The sequence below is a fragment of the Mus pahari genome, chromosome 13, assembly GCF_900095145.1.
Source record: "Mus pahari chromosome 13, PAHARI_EIJ_v1.1, whole genome shotgun sequence".
NCBI classification, from domain to species: domain Eukaryota; kingdom Metazoa; phylum Chordata; class Mammalia; order Rodentia; family Muridae; genus Mus; species Mus pahari.
In genome coordinates this window covers 24261604-24268825 of record NC_034602.1, presented here as the reverse complement: position 1 = coordinate 24268825, position 7222 = coordinate 24261604, and positions in this window count along the sequence as shown.

Below are 7222 nucleotides of genomic sequence, written 5' to 3'. Positions count from 1 at the left end.
AAGTACACTGTAACTGTCTTCAGACACACCAGAAGAGGGCATCAGATCACATTACAGATGGTTGTGAGCCACCATGTGGTTGCTAGGATTTGAACTCAGGACCTCTGGAAGAGTAGTCAGTGCTCTTAACCGTTGCACCATCTCTCCAGCCCCAAAATGTATTTTTTCAATGTATGGATACTTTGTCCGCATGTATGTCTGTGCACTACGTACTTGCTTGGTACACACAGGCCAGAAGAGGGAGGTCATAGCTTCTGGGACTGGAATTACAGTTGTGAGCTACCATGTGGATGCTGGGAATCAAGCCTGGCTCTTCTGGAAGAACCCCCAGTGTTCTTAGCCGCTAAGCCATCTTTCCCAGCCCAGTTTAGTTTTCTGGTAAAGGGTTTCAGGTAGTCCAGGTTGGCTTCCAACTTGCTATGTAGCTGAGGCTAGCCTAGTTCAGACTCCAGATCCTCCTGCCTCCACTCGATGGAGACTTAAGAAAAGAAATGGATGCCGGGCATAAATAAACAAATAATACATTCCCCAGTACCTACACCAAGCAGCTCACCACTGCCTGTGACTCCAGCTCTAGGGAATATGGCACCTTCAGGGCTCTGTGGGCCCTGTGTTCATGTGCACATTCCCACACACACACATCTATTTTTTTTCCTTTTTTAAAAATGTTTATCCACTTTACATCCCAATCATTGCCCCTGCTCCCAGTCCCTCCCACATCCCTCCTCCCATCCTCCCTTCCCTTCCCTCCTGGGTACCCCCACCGTGGCACATCAGGTGTCTGCAGGGCTCAGTGCATCCTCTCCCACTGAGGATAGAAGACTGTATTCCACAGACAGGAAACAGTTTTGGGGACAATCCCTGCTCCAGTTGTTCGGGACCCACATGAAGACCAAGCTGCACATCTGCTACATATGTGTGAGGGGGGTGGTGCTGGCTCCAGCTTGTGTATGCTCTTTGGTTCAGTCTCTGAAGCCATCAAGGGTCCGGGTTAGTTGACTCTGTTGGTCTTCCTGTGGAGTTCCAATTCCCTTCAGGGCCCTCAAGCTACACCTACTTTTTAAAAAGCTTTAAATAAAAACAACCAGGCTGAAGAGATGGCTCAGCAGTTAAGAGCACTGGCTCCCCTTCCACAGATTCTGAGTTCAAATCCCAGCAACCACATGGTGCCTCACAACCATCTGTAATGGGACCCGATGCCCTTTTCTGGTGTGTCTGAAGACAGCCACCATGTACTCAATTAAAATAAATCTTTAAAAATAAATAAACAGGGCTGGGCATGGTGGCGCATGCCTTTAATCCCAGCACTCGGGAGGCAGAGGCAGGCGGATTTCTGAGTTCGAGGCCAGCCTGGTCTACAAAGTGAGTTCCAGGACAGCCAGGGCTATACAGAGAAACCCTGTCTCAAAAAAAAACAATAAATAAATAAATAGATAAATAAATAAATAAAAATAAACAATAAAAACAACAAAAACTTTGCAGCTCACAGGGTTCAGAGGCAACTTCAACCCTAGTTCATATACTTTTCTCTATAGGGTCTTATCAAGGCTTCCACCGACACACTGAATCATGGGATTATCACGTCTGGATTAAAAGTCAGTCCTGATGAGTCCCTGTCTATCCCACCTCTCCTCCCTGACTGATTATTCCTGTGGATTCCGAAGTTTTGGATCTGTGCTCTAAAGCACAGTTGTAATTTGTGCCACAGCCTCCCTACATGCAAACACCATAAGAAATGTCAAGCCCACACCCCTATCTCATCTTGCCCCCTCCCCCTTTCCTGTTAATTTTGGTGGCCCTGTGAGGACAGCATTTTCATTGTCATTCAGCCCTTAACACGGGCGAGCTCTTTCTGAGCAGAGGGCTGAACTCAGTGGATATCTTGTCACCTGCAAAGGCCACACAAGAGCCATCGCAGCCTGCTTACAGTCCCATCTCATATGTGTGACTTTCAACATCCCCGAATCAATGTGGCAGACCCCCATGCATGGAAGAGGTGCACCTAACCAAAGAGGACAGCACCCTGGGAGAGCCCCCCACACACACACACAGCCCACCATTGACACTCCTCCTGAAAGGGCAGCAGCTTCAGTGCACGCCATATCACCACAGTAGCGCCAAGGTAGCAGATTCTCCAAACTTAGCCGAACAGGGACGTGACCGAACCAAAGGTAAGTGTTTTGTGGCTTCCTGGGAAAATGTGAACAATAAGCATGCACCCAGAGAGCCCACCAACAACAGAAACACAAAGAGTTCCCGAAGCCTAGCATGACGAAGCAATGGATTTAAAGTAGGGCTCCCTACAGGAGCATGGACTGGCTACAGGCAGCTACACCAGCTACTGAGGAAGGTGTCCCTCCCTCCCCTGGCGAATGAAAACCATCTCTACCATGCACTACTGCCTGGGCTCAGCTGTGCGCCCTCCCCTCCTTCCACAGGGAAGACTTATGAGGGTCTCCTGCAGGCAATCACACTGATCTGGCCAAGGGCACAGTACCTGAGAGAGGAGTTCCACAGCCGCTGCCCACCTCCAAGACCTGCCACATGGTTCTAAACTAGCCTGCTTCCCTGGAGAGGACAGCCAGCCAGGGTAGGGCTCCGACGCTCTTCCGGCAAGGCTTGCCTTCTAGCCCCAGAGACTTCTGCTTCCAGGACAGGTGCCCCATCAGCCCTGAGTCCTGCCCACTCCAGACACTGCTGCCCCCTGACCTATCTGCGGAAAAAGGCGAGAACGTGCCTCTCCACTGCTCCAGCTCAACCCCGAGGTGCCAACCTTTCCACTCTGGGGACTCCAGCATCCAGGGGCAAAGGAGCCTCATTCTCAGTTGAAAGTCTGGGCTTGGAAAGCCCCAGGTCAATGCAGCCAGAGTGCTACCTGTCACCTTCTCCCACAGGTAGAGTTTGTACATGGTTCTGTGGGCCCGGGCAAAAGCCCATGACTGGGGTGGGGGGAGAGGGGATATGCCCTGGCAGTGAACTGGCTACATTTGTTTTGCTAAGTGGGTACATTGTCAGACTAACACCCCAATACTCGGAGCTCTCAGGCTTGATCAGAGAATCTTCTTTTTATAGCACAGCAGCTAATGCAGACTCACAGCTGCTGGGGGCAGGGGGGAATACTGAAAATAAATGACTGTGAAGGATGCAGCCCTAACTGCATTACCTCCAAGGCTCGGGGAACATCACAAAAGAGGGAGCAGAAAGGGTGTAGGCGCTGGCTGGTGAGGGCTGGAGAAATGGCTCAGGAGCTAAGAACACTGCTGCTTGCACTGGCTGGTGTGCGTGTTAACTTGACACAAGCCAGCACCCTCAGAGAGGAAGGAGCCTCCGTTGAGGAAATGTCTTCAGGAGATCCAGCTGGAAGGCATTTCCTCAGTTAGCCATCAGTAGGGGAGGGTCCAGCCCATTATGGGTGGTGACAGCCCTGGGCTGGTGGTCCTGGGCTCTATAAGAAAGCAGGCTGAGCAAGCCAGGGGAAGCAAGCCAGTAAGCAGCCTCCTCCATGGCCTCTGCACCAGCTCCTGCCTCCGGGTTCCTGCCCTGCTGGAGTTCCTGCCCTGACTTCCCCAATAATGAACTATGATCTGGAAGTATAAGACACTGAATAAAACCTCCCCCACTTGCTTTTGGGTCATGGTGTTTCATCACAGCAATAGAAACCATGACTAAAACACTGCTCGTCCTAAGGACCTTAGTTCAGTTCCCAAAACCCTGGTGACAGGTGACAAGATTCACAGTTATCTGTAACTCCAGCCAGCCCCAGGGGTATCTTCTGGACTCCATGAGCTCCCACACTCATGCACATGACCACATACACACAAGTTTTTTGTTTTTTTTTTTTTAAATCTTTTTTAAAACGCTGGATGATAAAGATGAAGGCCAGAAGAAAACTGTCTGCTGGGCATGGCAGGACCTTTGCAATCATAAACCCACTGTAGCGGAGCTTGGCTACATCGTGTCTCCGCAAGACTGGGTCTGGTCAGGAACAAAGAAGGGGCTCACAGGGCTCTCTGGTCCCTGGGAAACTACTGGCTGTTAAAGGGGGAAGGGGCAGGCACCGCCTTCAGTAGTGTACCAGGGGAGTCTCTCTTGCTCTGGTGAGTAGCTCTCCACGCACACAGGTCACCTCCTTAATCACAAGAGGAAAAGCCATGAAAGCTGGAGGAGGAGGGGCAGGTGGTATTAGACTGCATCAGATACATGTATAAAATTAATAATAAGGGGCTGCAGAGAGGGCTCAGCAGTTAAGAGCACTGGCTGCTCTTCCAGAGGTCCTGAGTTCAATTCCCAGCAACCACATGGTGGCTCACAACCAGCTGTAACAGAATCCGATAAAATGCCCTTCTTCTGGTGTGGCTGACAGCTGCAGTGTACTCATATACTTAAATAAATAAATAAAATCTTTTTTAAAAAGTTAATAATAAAAAAGAGCAGGGGCTGCAGGGGCTGCAGGGGCGGCTCGGGGTTAGGAGCACTTCTTGCTCTGCTGGAGGGCCACAGTGTTCGAAGCACTCACATGGTCGCTTTGCACCCATCTGTAACTCCCGACCCAGGGGATTTAACAGCCTCTCCTGGCCTCCACAGCAGCACACAGAGATGCTGGGCTAACAGATGCAAGCAGAAACACCCATACACATAAAATTTTAAATAATAATTAGGAAAATGTTTAAAATAACCAAGAGGAGGAGGGGAAGGAGGAAGAAAGGAGGAGGGAGAAGAGGAGGAGGAGGAAAGACATATGTGGTATGGCAAAGGCTTAACACATACAAGGAGAAACTGAGTCAGGAGACTTGGTTCTCCAAGCCTCCTGTGATGCCCAGAGCTTGCAGTATCTTTGCACCAGGAAACAGATGTCCACCCTCCCCGCCCACACTTTTTCAGGCCTAGGTTTCTTAGAAGATAAAGTGAGGTTGTTATTATTAGCTGCTTGTTTGGGGGCTTGTTTTTTGAAACAGAGTTTGATTATGTAGCCCCTGGCGGCCTAAGTATGTAGCCCAGGCTGGCCTGGAATTTGCACCAGCCCCGAGTTTACAGGCCCGGGCCACAGTGCCCAGTAAGATTTGAGTTTCTTCCAGGACTCGGAACACTCAGGTTCCCAAACAAACACTGCAGAACCCTCTAACCGATGGCCACGTCTGCACGCGCTGGCGTTGCCACCATGACTTTCTCTCGGTTTCTCAGGCTGAGATTTGAAGTCAGCACCTCCCTTCTGAGTAATTCCTCACCTCCGCTGCTGCTGACTGGAGAGTGATGTCTGGAGCCCGGTCCCTGCAGTGCAGGCACATTGACCCAGCTCAGGATTCGGAGGCCAGACCCTGTCCGTGGATGAACATGAGGGATGGATGGGCTTGTCTTCTGGGAGTCCCCCATGATGCTGCAGCCATTCCCTGCCACACACTGCCACGGCCACTGGGACAGTGAGGGTATGGGTTGTCACTCTAGGTGCCTGCAATAGAGGGAGGATGACATGACATTTACATCTGAGATTATGGTTGGGGCAAGAGGGGTGGGGGTGGGCGCTAATCGGACTAGAGCACTGGGATGTTACGGCCAGGGTTTCATACAGCACTAAAGAGAAAAAAGAAAAGCTACTACTCTCTCCAAAGGAAGGAACCAATACGGTTATCTAGTATCTATTATTCTCTCTCTCTCTCTCTCTCTCTCTCTCTCTCTCTCTCTCTCTTGGTTTTCTGAGACAGGGTTTCTCTGTGTAGCCCTGGCTGTCCTGGAACTCACTCTGTAGACCAGGCTGGCCTCAAACTCAGAAATGGGCCTGCCTCTGCCTCCCAAGTACTGGGATTAAAGGTGTGCGCCACCACTGCCTGGCTTTCTTTCTTTCTTTCTTTCTTTCTTTCTTTCTTTCTTTCTTTCTTTCTTTCTTTCTTTCTTTCTTTCTTTCTTTCTTTTTCTCTCTCTTTCTTTTTCTCTGAGACAGGTCATTATGTAGACCAGGGTGTCCTCAAACTCAAGACCTGCCGGTCTCTGCCTTCCTGGCCCTGGGATTAAAGGCGTGCACCACCACACCTGGCTTTCTTTTCTTTTTTTGAGACAGAGTCTCATTGGATATCCCTGGATAGACTGGAACTCTCTATATAGACCAAACTGACTTTGAACTCACAGAGACCACCTGACTCCGCCTTCCACAAGCTAGGATTAAAGGAAGGCTCCACCACCAGGCACTTTCCTGTTTTGCATACAAATGGTGTTGCTAAATTTCCCTGGGCAAAGGAAAGAACACCGACTACCCTGTCTTCCAAGGTCCCAAGACAAACCAAGTGAGTCACAACTCCACCTAAATTCCATCTGGGAAACCAATAAATGCATGTACTGTGTTAATTTACAGAGCGTAGGTGATGGATTCCCTACAGGGTGGCGTGCTCCTCCTCACAAAGCCACACTGGAGGTCTTTGCTTTCCCACAGCCGCAGGGATGGCCGCATTCCCTGACACCCCCCCACACACACCTATATACGCTGGCCCTCCACGTGCAATTAAGGCATTGCAAACAAGTAGTGGTCGAGAGCAGCTGGACACTCAGCGCTGGTGTCCTGACCGCCATTCCCTCTGGGAGGGATGGAGACAGCACAGCTGGGTTGATTCTTTCCCAAGGGCACAGCTGATGTCCCCAGGTGAGGGTTGCTGGGCTAGGACGGTCAATGCACAGCAAAGGAAATGCACTATTCCACACTGTACTAAACCCACATTCCCGTCACTGATACATTACAGGGGCGTCCCAGTGCCTTCTCCAGGTGGACAGCGTATTACTCCAGGTAGCACCAGGACAACTGTATTAGGGCTTTCTAGAGAAACACTTGATAGAATTAATACATACTAAAAGGATGTAGAGCCAGGCGTGATGACATATGCCTTAGTCCCAACAATTGGGAGTTCGAGGCCAGCCTGGATTACATAGTGAGTTCCAGGACAGCCAGGGATTTGGGGATGGTTAAGAACACTGGCTGTTCTTCCAGAGGACCCAGGCTCAATTCCCAGCACCCACGTGGCAGCTCACAATTGTCTCAGTGCTGCATCTTAAATGGGCCTACATTCCAGTATTTCTGGGCAACTGCTCTTCTAGGGAGCTATTTTTATAGCTTTTACCTACCTACTTGTTGGTTACTTTCTATTCATTTCTCTCTCTCTCTCTCTCTCTCTCTCTCTCTCTCTCTCTCTCTCTCTCTCTCTCTCCTTATATTTATGTGTGTGTGTGGTATTTGTGCATG